We start from the raw sequence: 12,851 nt of genomic DNA on the forward strand, positions 1-12,851 counted from the left end.
ATGTCTTCAGAATATCAACATGTTGGGAAAAAAAAACACACTTGAACCAATGTGACTTTCGTGTCATGCCTTGTCTATTGATCACAAATGACTTAATTCGCATTACAGAAAGATATTATAGCAGAATAGACTGGAGTTTCTCTGTTTTCTAATTTTTGCAGGTGTCCAATGTACTATGAAACTCAATAGAAAATTTTCATTTGATGTGTTGAGTTCATCTGTAGAAAGAGGTAGTTGGCTCACAATGATGAAAGAGACAGAAGTGGAATTGAAATACATATTACTGACAGTATGAAATAGCTTAAAAAACAAACAAAAACCAAAACCCACTGAATGTGAAACTTTCCTCCTGATCCTTCAAGCTCCATATCCTCACTGTGAGTTGAAGAGGTAGACCTGACAAAGCAATCTGTAATTTCCCATCTTGCTCTGATTTTCTTTTGTAAACACTTTTTTCTTTTTAATGATTGCTTTCCATTTATGTCTTTGGGGTTTAATGCTAAGCCAGTTCCAGATCAAATGAATTCCTGCCCCTTCTCCTACTTCGGTTTCTCTTAGTGAGTGGAATCCCCCTTTTTATCTCTGGCCTCTTAAGAGGTTTGCTAAACGCTGGAGGAGGAAATGCCAAAAATGACTCTGATGCACAGTCACTTTACGTCATTTTCTCGTTCACTGCTTATTCAGAGAGAAATCTGTGTGAATTTGTCTTACGGGGGCTTTTAAGAGTTAGAAATGAGAAAGAACTGGGGAGAGGTCAGAGGAAGGGGTAACGAACGATCAGTCATAGGACAATATTTTATGTAATGCCATTTAAGTGTTTCATATACAATTGAGTGTCTGTCTTTGTTATTATAGATAATGTGGAAAAGCCATACATACAGCATTCAAAAGTCAAAAAGAGTAGAGGAAAACAAGGAGAGGTTAGCTTTCAGAGTTGGGATATATTTTTCTAAAAAGTCATGGCCAACTGCTTCTCCTGGGAACCATCTAGACTGTGGCAGTGGGAGAAGACCTGCTGCAGTCAAAGCCATACATTTGGAACCTGAGGCCTCAGTGGATTTAAACAAGGAATAGGGATGGAGAACTCTCATTTTGTGGAGCTTCCTGAGCTTTTTTCATTCTACTTCTCTGCTTTCCCCAGTAGCCTCGTAATTCCCTTCTTGTGGATCCACGCCGAGGACTTCCCGATTATCCCTTGAGAAGGGCTCTGATGAGAGGGAAAACTTGGTGGAAATCCCCCGGGCTCCCTTCCAGGAAGAAACCTGGGTTGAGAAATTTTGGGGTTCTGGGCACACAGATAGTGACTGGTAGACCAATGGTGGCATTGCAACTGCCATTTTATCAAATGTGATGGACTGGGACTGGGCTGTCGAGACAGAATCATAGGCTGGGAAGGGACCTTGGAGTGTTTCTGTTTCTCTGAAAACTGTTTTTTGTCTCCCTCTCTCAGTTGATATTTAAAAAGGAAAAATAAACAACAACTCTTGTAGCACCTTTGGTAGGAAATAGAGTGATTTTAAATACTTAGATTTGGAGAGTACATGTTAATTTCCTGATTTTTATTGTTATAATCTAAACAGTTTGTATCTTTTCAATAAAAAATACTATGTCAGTTTGGTATACATAACTATTTTTTTTTTCTGTCAAAGAAGGAAAAAGAGACATACATATTTTGGTTTTCCTTCTATGTTTGATCAAGTTTTTGTTTTACACATAATTTCCTAACTCCAAGAAACACCCAGGATAGAGGAGCAAGTTCAACAACACTTAGAGAGGAAGCACCCAGCCGAATCCAGAAATTGGGACATCCTACAAACAACTGAATCAATTTAGTCAGGAGTCAGTGACTTGGGGAAAGAAGGAAAAAAGGAACAGGGAACTATTATATATTGAAAGGGATTTACATTTGAGACATAAGTGAATGTGATAAGTAGTTTTTGCTAGCATCATTATTTGTTAACACATAGGAAACAAATTTTAAAGTAATTGGAGAAATTCGAATTTGGACTAGCTTTTGACGGTATTAAAGAATTGTTGTTAATTTTGTGCCACATGAGGGTGGCCTTATGGTTATGTGAGAATGCCTCCCCCCTGCCCCCAGATGCACACAAAGTACGACTTCTCCCAGGGTCAGTTTCTGCATCCATGAAATGAAGATGATTATTGTGCAGGCTTTTGTAGGGTTGACATGAAGATAGAATGAGTGCTACTTGCACATTCTGGCCAGGGATTGTTATGTTTTGTTTTTGTTATTGCTGTCATTATTACTATTACTATGTTAGATTCTTGTACCATTTAAATTCTGACTTGAGCTTGTTCTTTAATAAGTTGGCATGGCTCCCTATTGGTGAGCATATTGGTATCCGGTCGTTCAGTATGTTGACAATTATCCTAGGAGGTCTGTTCCACAAGGTTTAGACGTCTTGGCTTATCTTGGCCTTGTTCACTACATACTCTGTACTCTCGGAATCGACATTGACTTCTGTACCAGGCCCGGTGACTGGCCCTGAGTATATGCTTAATTACTTGTTGAATGGATTAGCTCTACTTTCTGTAAAACTTTGAGCAGAAAAATTCGTCTTTATTGAAACACTTCTTATTGGTACTGAATGGCAATGGACTTGTATTGACCAACCCCTCTGGGGGAAGATTTGAAAGGGACACGTACTCTAGCACTGTCTTAGATTCTGGTGTCTGGATCCTGATATTAGTTCTTCAGTCACTCATTTGCTGCCATTCACGCCCCCTTTCCTTCCTCTTCCTCAGAAAATATTCTTGTGGCCATTTCTTTCTAATTAGATGATAATAAAACTCCTTAGTAGATGAGAAGGAAATCATATTAGAATCTCTTCTAGTGTCTTGCATGGAAGTAGGCAGGTGCTAGATGTCAAAAGAAGACTCTATTTCTATACCTTTGTTGTTCTTGGATATCTCGGTGGGGGGGTTAGAAGAATATTTTGTTTAAGAAAAGATTTTTAGTGATTAGAGGGACTGTTTAGTTGTAGAGATGTGGTAGCCTGTAATTGATAGCAGTCAAATAGTGATTTGGTAATAATTATAATTCAGAGGCAGTTATTTGGTTAAGTTTTCCCTCTTCCTCTTGAATTTTAATTGTTGGGGGTGAACTGGGAAGAGGCATTTCTTTAATGTAGATTTGGCATTCAAATGTGAAAAGAACTGAAAGTCATTGAAATAACAAGGAGAGCTTAGATGCTGAATGTCAGAGATTCCTCCGCTCAGAATCTCACAGTCCTGAGATTAGTGAGGGAGATGTTTAAGTCTGAATCAAGGAGCTAAGTGCTGTTTTTGTTTTAGGTATCCATGTAAAGGATCTGACATTAACTTAAAACCAGTGTAACTCAATAATGCTAGCAAATGTTTTTTTTTTTTTTTCTTCTTTTTCAATTCAATCAGAACATTGCTTGTGGGCATCTTTTTTTTGTGTAAAGAGATTGTGATTTTTATCAGTGAGAATAGTATGTGTGAAGCTGGTAAACAGTATATTCCCTTACATAAAATGATAAAGTATGTTACAAAATTACAAAATTACCAAAGATAGCTACAGAGTGGAAATGTTATGTTACAAATAAAGGGAACATGTGGAGATCTGTGTTATTACATTTCAAGTTTGGATATTTTTTCTTTTTAAGAAGAAGCAGAGGGAAAGAAAGCTACGTCTGTGCTTTCCATGCCAAAGTCAGTTCTTCATATTTTGTCTGTTTAGTTTAATAACACTCAAGCATAGAGACAGTTAGGAGACACTCTCCTTGGTAAATCCATAGTTATAAAGAAAGCATATATTTCAGAATTTAAGAAAAACGTTGCTTACTAAGCCCAGACCTAGTTTGAGGTATTTTTGAAAAGTGCTTATAATTTTGCACAATTCCAGGATTAAGACAAGGGAACATAAAGTAGAAATGTATAGATCTGGCAGTAGCTCCCCCCCACCCCTTAGGTTGAATTATCTTAGATTCTTCTTTTTAAAAAAGGAGTTAGCTTGGGAGTTCCCCAGTGGCTCAGCAGGTTAAGGATCTGGCATTTTCACTGAAGTGGCTCAGGTTGCTGCTGTGGCACAAATTTGATCCCTGGCCCAGGAACCTCCACATGCCATGGGTGGAGCCAAAGGAAAAAAAAAATGGAAGTAGCTTGTATTAGTTGTATAATTTGAGATTTATTAACTGGTTATCTTTCATCTGTGAGTTTTAGCAAGGCAAAAAGTAAGGAAATGTTTACCCATGGTAAATAAAATACTCTTGAATTTAGTATCAATTCCAGGATACATTCACCTTCTTTTTAAACTTGTTTTAATATCAAGAACTCTAGACTTGGAAGTTTGAAATCCCAAGAGACATTTTTTCTATGACTCTGAAAAATAATTTCAAGTTGCATTTTTTCCCGAGAAGGATAAAATAAATACGTAATGATTGGTTTTCTTCCGTAATTGAGTTTCATTTGTGTGATTGACTCTAATAAAAATTTTCTAACCTAATTCAGTTGATTTAAAGCAGAAAAGATATTTTGTACAGTGAAGTATGGTTATCTAAGTTTTTAAAACTATTTCTAGAGTTTCAAAATAAAAATTTAAAAAGTGTAAGTAATTTATAAAGTGTGTACATGTATGCCCTGATCCTTGCACTCTTTCCTTTAATAATCCTGTCTTTTCTTGTTCTATCTGGTAAACATGAGTTGCTTATGGCTTGTGTACTGAAAATGCTGCCAGGAAGTAGGGTGAGCAAAAGCTTCTTTTCCCATGACCCTTACTCTAATGTTGTTCCAACTTAGAAATGTCTTGATAACCACATTCATTCCTGACACACCCCACCCCCAACACACACAAAACTACTGAATGCCATCTGTCCCGTAGTCTAGCTGCAGTTTGTTTTATGCTAGTGGGGAAGGCTTTTACCTATGGTAGTGAATAGCTCTGAAAAGATTTTGTGTGTGTGTGATATGTTGCCTGTGTATAGAAAAACTGTTAAAAAATCAGTTACTTGATGTGATCCTGGAAGCTACAAGTTGATTAGTCTGTTTTTGTCCCCTCTCATTTTGGACTCACTGAAGCTATTGTATACGTGCTTACTTCTACATACCTTTTGTGTGTATTTTGAAGTTTTGCTGCTGACAAGGAAATCGAATTGCTAAAACATAGTTTAGATCCCCTTGGTCTATGACATCTATCATGAATATAAAAGTTTTTTAAAAGACTAGGTTATCCTGATCACAGTCCATTCTACTGTATACCCTGGTTCTCATCCGATGCACCAAATTTCTTCCTTTGGAATAGAAGGGAGAGAAAGATATTTATTTGAAAAACGCCAGGGCTCTGAATTTATCTAAACGTCCCACTAACACTGTTAAGTAGGGAGTAACATTCTTTTATTATATATATACACAAAAATTGAGACTGTGAGGAAGAAGTTAAGAAATTTGCTCAAGGTAATAGAAAGCTAGTTAGTCATGAATCTAGGATTTAAAACTGTCTGATGCTACAGTACAGATCCAGGGAAGATCCCTCCAGCCCTAACTGACCCTGACTCTAACCCTAAACCTAACCGAGTTTTGAAACTTTACTTACAGTACTATTTTAAAAATGTACAGGTAGAGTGAAAGGAATGCTTGTGGTGATACTTTATTTCCCCTGTCCTAATGAGATTTAAGCTGACAGGGTTCTGTATGAAGTGTAGTTATTCCTGGAGCAAGGACACGAGCCTCATCCCATCTCCCAGGGCTTGGGTGGAAAAGCAGACAGCTTTACTTGGACTGCAAGGCTGCTTTGTGAGAGAGGGAGAAGGAAGCCTTGTTCTTATAGTCAGTGACATGTGATGCTTCCTCCAAGGCTGCAGGACGTGAAGGTTAAGTGCGTGTGAGTAGAGGGGTGTGGGATACAGGAAGCTCTACTGTGGACTGTTTCCTGTTCTGTGTGTCCGCCGTGTCACTGACCTTGACACATCCCTAGGCTGCTCTCTGCAGGCCCTAGCCAAAACTGAAGATCCCCGAAGGTTTAGCTTCCTTGTCCTGTCTCTCAGTTAAACTAGGAATCTGAATTATGGCCACACCAAGTTAACAGCTCTGAGCCTAAATGAAAATATTAGAGAACCCATGTCATGCATATGCTTCCTGGAAAGCAGGTTTCTCTTGTGGAAGAATTTTTCCCCTATGGTGTGAAAGTAGAGATAAATTTTGGGAAAACAACTTAGTATGAGGAGTACTTCTTTTAAACTGAAGATGTTATTTTGTCCTTGACCAAGTTTAGAGCAAGAATTACTTTGCATGTGTACTAGTGACTGCAGTGTGCAGTTCTGGCATGCTCGGTCCTAGGGGGAAATCCACTAGGTGGGTGACTTTAATCTGAAACTTCTGCATTTTTATTTTTTTGAGGATTTTAAAAAAATAAACTTTAAAGGAAATCTTCATAATCTCTTCCGGAAACAAAAATTGAGTGGCAGCTCTTCTAAACAAATTGTAGCTAATCTTCTCTCCTTTTCTTTCCCTAAGCAAGCTCATGCTCATGCTTCAGATCGTCTCCTCTGCCTTTTTCTCACCGTGTGTCAAATACTGTCATGACACCAGTCGCTTTAGTAAATATAATCTGTATTCTCCACCAGACTATTAACTCCTGGTTGAGAGAGAAGGTCTTATATATTTTTTTTTGTAAAACTTAATATGTAGGCCTTTGTGTTTCTGGTTTAGAAACAAAACGCAAAACACAAAACTAAATATCTTTTATGTCATAGGCCCATTATCATTGTTGAGCTAGAATCAGTGTCTTCGATCATTTCTTTTGAACCTTTGGCAGAAAGCTGACCTTGGGACTGAAATAGCCCTAACATCACATTCAGTGATTGTAGTTTGTGGTTGATTGTCCTTCGGGAACATAGTGCAGGAGCCATGAGTGTGAGTGAGATTCTGTGGGCTCTACTTTTCAGCTTTAATAGCTGAGGTTTTAGGCATGCAACCTGTGGTTGGAGATGGTCCTGTATTTGAAGCGCTTTGAGGTTCCTTTGGAAGAATAGTGTTTTATAATTTGAAACAACAGATTCTATTAATTAGAAAGCCTTCTAGGTTGAATTACTGAGCACTTTGTTATATGCCAAGTGGGTGGTGCCCCCCCCCCCCCAGGCCCAGAGAAGTGGTCGCCTAGCATCTTGTCACACAGGACCATGTGGTAAATTAACCCTTGACTTCTGACACTCCATCCAGTTACGCGTCAGTGATAATCCAATGTCTACATATTTTTAAGTCCCATGAGCTGTAAATGTTTGTTGTGTTAATCATTTTAATTCTGGATCTTTAACTTTGAGTTCATTCCTTTTAGAACTACTTATAACCACATGATAAAAAGTATATAAATGAAATTTAAGCCAGCTGATTTGGGAGACTTTCAAAAAAGTCATTCTCGCCAAACTGGTAAGGTTTCTGTAGCACTTAACCATAGTAGGTTATATGGTTAAATATAGAATTTTACTATCATTGTGAATAAAGGGCACTAGTAGATTGTGGAGGAGCCTTAAAAAATGCTTCATCAATTTGGAATTAAAATTGAGCACTGACTTTGAAATAAACATATTTAAGGTCTTTAGTTGGGAAAGAAAGACTAAATAAAAGATCTTTTGTGCACAAGTGCTAACTTTATAATGTAAAAACGGTGCAGTTGATTGAGGATGGTCTATTTCATCTCAGAAATCAAGTGGTGCTTTAAGGAACTTTGAGTTCAGGCCCTGTTCATTTGGTTTTCTTCCTTCCTTCCTTCCTTCCTTCCTTCCTTCCTTCCTTCCTCTCTTCCTCTCTCTCTCTCTCTCTCTCTCTCTCTGTCCGCAGCATGCGGAAGTTCCCGGGCCAGAAATTGAGGAATTGAACCTATACCACAGTAGAGACCTGAACCACATCCGTGATGATGCCAGATCCTTTAACCGGCTGTACCATAAGGGAACTCCCAGGCCATGTTCATCTTTAGGTCAATTCCTCATTATCTCCTTTCTCCCTGCCTAGCTTCTATTTCATACTTGTAGGAAATAAACTGTGGAAAGTTTAGTCTTTGATTACTTGATTCAAGGTAGCTTTAAAGAAAATTGCTTAATAGTGGGACGCGTAACTGGGAAACTTGTATTTCTTCTCAGGTATTAAAAAGTGTAATTCTTTCTGTTGTCACATTTTAGTTTTAGACTCTTACTTTCCATATATTCCTATAATATTACTCCTAAGAGGAAACAGATACCTCATTCTAAACACCTACCTATCACTATATGGCTCCATTCTGCCTATCACAAGTTAAACTTTCTTTTGAGTGTTTTTTAAAAAATTTTATTTCATTTGTTTCATTTGAAAATAATCAAGTGTTATCTTCTGTTCTTCCACTATAGGATACACATATCCTATTTTAAGAAGGGCACTATTAGAGGATCTTACTATATGCTTTTTTTCTTTCATCTGTTTATGCAAAACTAAATATCTTTTATGTCATAGGCCCATATCTGTTTGTTGGACAGGGAACCAAAATAGGCAAAAGTTTATGCTTTCATAGAAATTACATTCTAATTGGGGAAACAAATTAATGAATAAAGTGTTAGTGGTCAGCATCGTGGCAGTGTAGCTACTTTCTCTGTCTCTTCCCTTTGATCTGCAACTAGTAAAACATCTATAACTCAACAAAAGTTCCTCCACCCAACAAATCAGGACACGAGAGAGTTCCACACATCTGTACATCTAAAGGTGAATAGATTGGAACACATAGAGGAGGCGGAACTAAGGGAAGCATGGAGGTGGTGCCTGTGACCCTGGCCCTGATGACTGAGCCCAGAGCTTCAGAACCCCACTGGTGGCAGCTGGGGAGGCAGTGTGGATAACTCCAGCTTGTTGTCTGTAGGGGCACCCATTGCCACGGTGACTGAGTTGGCAATAGGACCTACAAGCCCATCCTTCCAGCTACGGAGAAGCCTTCAACTCCAGCCCACTGGCCTGTAGCACTGGGGCCTAAAAACTCAAAAACTCTAGATGCAGCAGAGGCACCCATACCAGCCATCCCCACCTCCCCTTGCCTGCCTATGGCAGCAGAGCCTGTGACCCAGGCAACCCCGGATGTGGTAGAAGTGCCTGCCATTTTGACGCCCAGGCAGCAGTACCAGTGACAGTGGCAGTACCTGCAGCAGCCAAGGCACCATTGAACCTGGAGGCACAAACAATGGAAAAGACAGCATTAGGTGATGCTTCAGGTAGAGGCTATGGAGAGTGCTGATTCTGAAATAGAGCCATAGGCAGTCAGGTAAGAGAAACCAGAAACCTATGTTATAGCACCATCTACTGAAAAACAAAAGAGAGGCTTCTAATTACTAACCCGTTGAGTTGTTAGGATCAAATCAAAAAGGCTTTACCTAAAGAAGAAAGGTGTTCACTACTTCAAATGCACTACTTCAAAGGCCAGAGAAACAATTCATCAAGTACTATAAAAAATCACAGTACCCGTGGTATCCAGAAAAGAAATGATAATTTCCCAGAAATCACACTCAAAGTCAGACTATTGTGATCTAACTTACAGAAAATTCAAAATAGCTGTCATGAGGAAACTCAACAAGCTACAAGAAAACTCAGAAAAGTACTTAAGTGATTTCGTAAATAAAACTGGAGTTCCCATTGTGGCTCAGTGCTTTAAGAATCCAGCATAGTTTTTGTGAGGATGTAGATTTGATCCCTGGTCTCACTCACTGAGTTAAGGATCTGGTGTTGCTGCAGGTTGTGGCATATGTGCCAGATGTGGCTAGGATCTGGAGTTGCTGTGGCATAGACCTGAAGCTAAGACTCTGATTTGACCCCTCGCCTGGGAATTTTCATATGTGGCATATGTGGCCTTAAAAAAGAAATAAAACTAATGAATAGATGAATAGAAGGAATACTTTACCAAAGAGATTAAAACTTTAAAAAAGAATCAAACAAATTCTAGAGCTGAAAAACTCAGTAAATGAGATGAGTAATATATTACATAGCCTTGGAAACAGAGCATATGGAAGAGAGAATCAGTGGCTCAAAGCTAAAAATCTAGAAATGATATAGGTAGAAAAGGAGAGAACTAATACATTTAGAAAAATGGAAAAATTCTATGAGAAATATTCATTAGGAAGGACATCATAAGGATAGTGATGAGGAAGGAGAGGAGAAAGAGAAGGGGGCAGAGAATTTATTTAGTAGCTGAGAAGGAGAGGAGAAGGAGAAGGAGAAGGGGAGGAGAAGGAGAGGAGAAAGAGAAGGGGGCAGAGAATTTATTTAGTAGCTGAGAACTTCCCAAGCATGGGGAAGGGACTGGATATACAAGTCCATGATGCCAGGAGAACTCCTTCTCCAAGACACGTTATATTGAAACTTTGAAAAGTTAATGCAGAGACAAAATTTAAAAGTCAGCTAGGAAAAAAAGACAATAACCTACAAAGGAACTCTCATTAGACTGTCAGATTTCTTAGCATAAACTCTACATGCTAAGAAAGAGTAAAATGATGATCTCAAAAATATTGAAAGATAAAAACTGTCAGTCAAGAATACCCATCCAGCAAAGTTATCACTCAGATTCGAAAAAAGAAATAAAGGCTTTCACAGACAAAATCTGAAGGAGTTTGTCACCACTAGACTTGCCTTTTCAGGAAATGTTGAAAGATGTCTTGGAGCTCCCTTTGTTGCTTAGTAGTAACCAACCTGACTAATATCTATGAGGATGCAGGTTTGATCCCTGGCTTTGCTCAGTGCATTAAGGATCTGATGTTGCCATGAACAATGGTGTAGGTCGCAGGAGTGGCTGGATCTCAAACTTATGCAGTCAGCAGCTGCAGCTCCAATTCAACCCCTGTGGGAACTTCCATATGTTGTGGGTACAGCCCTAAAAAGGAAAAAAAAAAAAAAAAGAAAAAAAAAAAAAGAAAGAAAAAAAAAAAGGAAATGTTGGAAGGTGTCTTCTACATAAAATGAGAAGGCAGAATATATAAAACTTTGAATAAGGCAGTAAACAGACAAAATCAGAAAATACAACAATATAGGAATAGGTTATTGAACACTTAACTATAACAATTATAAAGTTTAAAGATAAAACAGTAAAAATAGTCATAGATACTTCAATTTGATAACAAACTCAGACATAACAAGGGATAATTTGAGACAACATAAAAGGGAACAGGAAAAAGACAGAATCCATATAGCCAAGTGAAGATAAGATGCTATGTGCAGGACCATATCTGTGAGACATTTTACACAAACCTCAGAGTAAACAAAAACAAATCTTGAGCAGAGACATTAAAAATTAAAAGAAAAAATACAGAAAACCATCAAGCTAAAATGGCAGACAGAAACACAAGGAAAAACAATGATGATATAGAGCAACCAGAAAACAAAGACAAAAAGGCAGTACTAAGTCCTCATTATTAATATTCACCTTAAATGTAAATGGATTGAATTCACCAATCAAAAGACATGGAGTGGCTGGATGGAATAAAAAAAAAAAAAGACCCAACTATATGCTCCTCCAGGACACTCATTCCGGCTCTAAAAATGAAGAGATGGAAGATGGTATTCCATGCCGATGGCAGCCAAAAGAAAGCAGATGTAGCTATATTCATATCAGGCAAAATAGACTTCAAGTCAAAATAGGTAACAAGAGACAAAGATGGATACTTAAATATAAATGGAATAGTTTATGAAGAAGACATGACAGATATGTACCTAACATAGGAGCACAAATTTATATATATATATATATATATATTTTTTTTTTTTGTCTTTTTGCCATTTCTTGGGCTGTTCCCGCAGCATATGGAGGTTCCCAGGCTAGGGGTCAAATCGGAGCTGCAGCTGCCGACCTACGCCACAGCCACAGCAACATGGGATCTGAGCTACGTCTGCAACCTACACCAACCTACACCACAGCTCATGGCAACGCTGGATCCTTAACCCACTGAGCAAGGTGAGGGATCGAACCTGCAACCTCATGGTTCCTAGTCGGATTCTTTAACCACTGTGCCATGATGGGAACTCCAGGAGCATCAAAATATATAAAGCAATTATTAGCAGACCAAAAGGGAGAAATTTACACTAACAAAATAATGAGGGACTTCAGCACTGCACTTCCATCAATGTATAGATTATCCAGACAGCAAGTCAAAGAAAATAGCAGCCTTACATGAAACTTTAAACCAGATGGACTTAATAGATTTATACATGTCATTTCTTCCAAATGCAGCAGAATACACATCTTTTTTAAGTGTACATGAAACATTCTCAATTGACCATATGTTGGATATAAAATAAGTCTCAGTAAAAAAAAAATAAATAAAATTTAAGAAGGTTGAAATCATCTCAAGCATTTTTTCTGACCATATTGCTGTGAAACTAGAAATCAACACAAGAACAATCATCTTACGGAAGAAAGCTGGAAAAATCACAGCTGAAGACTGAACAACATGCTAATTAACAACTATTGGGTCAATGAAGAAATAAAAATAAAGTTCCTGAGGACAAATGAAAATGAAAATACGACACACCAAAATCTGTGGACTCAGGAAAGGCAGTACTAAGAGGGAAATTTTTAGCAATGTCAGGCCTATCTCAAGGAACAAGAAAACTCTCCAGTAAACAATCTAACCTTACACCTAATTAAACTATAGAAGAACATACAAACCCTAAAGTAAGCCGAAGGAAGGAACTAATAAGGATCAGAGTGGAAATTAATGAAATAAGAGGCTAAAAAGACAATGGAAAAGATCAGTGAAACTAAAAGTTGGTTCTTTGAAAAGATAAACCAAACTGATAGAACTTAAGCTGGACTCACTAAGGAAAAAAAGAGAAAAGGATAAGGTAAGTTAAATCAGAATCGAAAGTGG

General features: G+C 38.0%; 1 protein-coding gene and 1 long non-coding RNA gene across 3 annotated transcripts in view; both read left to right on the forward strand.

Moving 5' to 3' along the window:
- ARHGAP42 (Rho GTPase activating protein 42) overlaps positions 1–12,851 on the forward strand; it is a 280,435-nt gene that overhangs the window by 39,797 nt on the left and 227,787 nt on the right. The gene's annotated exons all lie outside the window — the stretch shown is intronic.
- LOC146399824 (uncharacterized) lies at positions 4,160–11,144 on the forward strand. Its single transcript, XR_014815101.1, has 2 exons — positions 4,160–10,127; positions 10,208–11,144. It is a non-coding gene; the product is annotated as an uncharacterized LOC146399824 (long non-coding RNA).

The sequence above is a fragment of the Sus scrofa genome, chromosome 9 (assembly GCF_054392235.1).
Source record: "Sus scrofa isolate SSC_HxYL_T2T_F1_AM1 chromosome 9, Sscrofa_HxYL_maternal_Yorkshire_Landrace_v2.0, whole genome shotgun sequence".
NCBI classification, from domain to species: Eukaryota; Metazoa; Chordata; class Mammalia; order Artiodactyla; family Suidae; genus Sus; species Sus scrofa.